Raw genomic sequence first — 2,500 nt, forward strand, 5'->3', positions numbered from 1 at the left:
ACCTATGTCACCTTAACCTAACCCATCTTGCACCTTAACCTAACCCATCTTGCACCTTAACCTAACCCATCTTGCACCTTAACCTAACCCATCTTGCACCTTAACCTAACCCATCTTGCACCTTAACCTAACCCATCTTGCACCTTAACCTAACCTATGTTGCACCTTAACCTAACCTGTGTTGCACCTTAACCTACCTCAATTTGCACCGCAATGTAACGCAATTTGCACCGCAATGTAACGCAATTTGCACCGCAATGTAACGCAATTTGCACCGCAATGTAACGCAATTTGCACCGCAATGTAACGCAATTTGCACCGCAATGTAACGCAATTTGCACCGCAATGTAACGCAATTTGCACCGCAATGTAACGCAATTTGCACCGCAATGTAACGCAATTTGCACCGCAATGTAACGCAATTTGCACCGCAATGTAACTCAATTTGCACCGCAATGTAACTCAATTTGCACCGCAATGTAACTCAATTTGCACCGCAATGTAACTCAATTTGCACCGCAATGTAACTCAATTTGCACCGCAATGTAACTCAATTTGCACCGCAATGTAATGCAATTTGCACCGCAATGTAATGCAATTTGCACCGCAATGTAATGCAATTTGTACCGCAATCTACCCCCACATTGTGCCTTAACCTAACCCACATTGTGCCTTAACCTAACCCACATTGTGCCTTAACCTAACCCACGTTGTGCCTTAACCTAACCCACGTTGTGCCTTAACCTAACCCACGTTGTGCCTTAACCTAACCCACGTTGTGCCTTAACCTAACCCACGTTGTGCCTTAACCTAACCCAAGTTGTGCCTTAACCTAACCCAAGTTGTGCCTTAACCTAACCCAAGTTGTGCCTTAACCTAACCCAAGTTGTGCCTTAACCTAACCCAAGTTGTGCCTTAACCTAACCCAAGTTGTGCCTTAACCTAACCCAAGTTGTGCCTTAACCTAACCCAAGTTGTGCCTTAACCTAACCCAAGTTGTGCCTTAACCTAACCCAAGTTGTGCCTTAACCTAACCCAAGTTGTGCCTTAACCTAACCCAAGTTGTGCCTTAACCTAACCCAAGTTGTGCCTTACCCTGCTCTGTAATTGGCATATGACACGTTACATTAATGTATTGTCCAACCGCAACCCGCTCAGAATGTTGTGTACACAGCTACGTGTCATCTCCCCATAACAGCTGCATTGCAGTGTGGTACGCCATAGAGACGTGTGGGAGTAATGGACGCAGTGGATGGCGATCAGCATGAGCCGTCTGTTCATGTAGTGGCGCGTGTATGCAGACGTAGTAGTCTCTTCTCACACAATGTGATAGCACGGTGCCCCGCGTTCCACATCTGCGACATGCTACAGAGGCCGGTTGACAGTTGGTCGCGCAATGGACATCGCATACGTACGGGGGCACCTTCCACGTGCCCTCTAGTCGGGCACATTTTGTTGCGTGGATGTGAGCGGATGTAGTGTGTCTTGACACCTGACAGGCAGGCATGCAATAATAGTTGACTTTGCAAACGGGGATGGACGTGTACGTTTACTGGTGACGTTACGCAAATGAACAACTGGTAACCCGTTGTGGTGCGGTTGTCCTTGCTGGAGGTACATCTGTGAGGGCAACGATCGGTACAGCTACGAAGCGGTCCCCACCATACCAACGAACGTGAATGTGAATCTGGGTGTGAAGCGATACGCGGCTGTGGGTGGGTGGGACTGTCCCCGGCCGGTGAGGGGGGGCCGCCCGGCGTGCTGGCCGCGCGGTGCGTGGGCGCACGCGCTACAGCCGGCTGGTGGGGGCGCCCAGTGGCAGGCGCGCCGGCCGACGGACGCGGCAGGCGGCGCAGCTGCGCGCCGGGGCACCCTGCGCGCGGCGCCGTGCAGCCAAAGTGGGTCCTCGCCGGCCCGGTGCGAAGCGCGGTGGACATCTGCAGTGTGCTGGTCCGATTGAGGACTGTGTGCGTTGAGGATGCGCCGCCGCCCGGCACTCGGCGCCGCGACGCCGTCTGCTGCTCGGTCGCCCCAGCGGTTCTCGCTGGTGGTTTGTATCGCAGTTGTGCAGACGTGTTGGCACGTGCGCTGTGCTGGGAGAGTTCGCTTCGGCACCCACGTGGGGCCTTTGCCCTTCTGTGGCGCTGGCGTTGGAGCTGCCGGTCACCGTAGGTGGCGCGTGTTGTCTCCCGCCGGCAATGCCACGACAGCACGCTCCCGGGCCTCTGTCGGCAGCGGCAAGCTCAGTTGGGAGCACGGGTGGTCGCACCTAAAGCGTCTACTCGCCTAACTCCGGGCGATTGCGCCTCTCTCGAACCCGACCAAGTACTTAGGACGGCGCTGCGCGCCGCCGGGACCTGAGAGGGTTTCGAGGTGTATTGTGCAGGGGAGCTCAGCCTCCTCCTGTTTGCAGAATAATTGAGCGGACGCTTGCGTGTTCGCGCGGGCCCCTGGGACACACTCCCGGGCGGCCGGCTGCTCAGCTCTAGTTGACGCAGCT

The 2,500-nt window shown here is 54.8% G+C and overlaps 1 non-coding gene across 1 annotated transcript in view; it reads left to right on the forward strand.

Moving 5' to 3' along the window:
• The first annotated feature begins 2,499 nt into the window (after positions 1-2,499).
• Position 2,500, forward strand: part of LOC126148049 (small subunit ribosomal RNA) — a 1,909-nt gene continuing 1,908 nt past the window's right edge. The window contains exon 1 of the ribosomal RNA XR_007530369.1: position 2,500. This exon is cut by the window's right edge and continues 1,908 nt beyond it. This is a non-coding gene — a ribosomal RNA (small subunit ribosomal RNA).

Source organism: Schistocerca cancellata, unplaced genomic scaffold, assembly GCF_023864275.1.
Source record: "Schistocerca cancellata isolate TAMUIC-IGC-003103 unplaced genomic scaffold, iqSchCanc2.1 HiC_scaffold_873, whole genome shotgun sequence".
Lineage (NCBI taxonomy): Eukaryota > Metazoa > Arthropoda > Insecta > Orthoptera > Acrididae > Schistocerca > Schistocerca cancellata.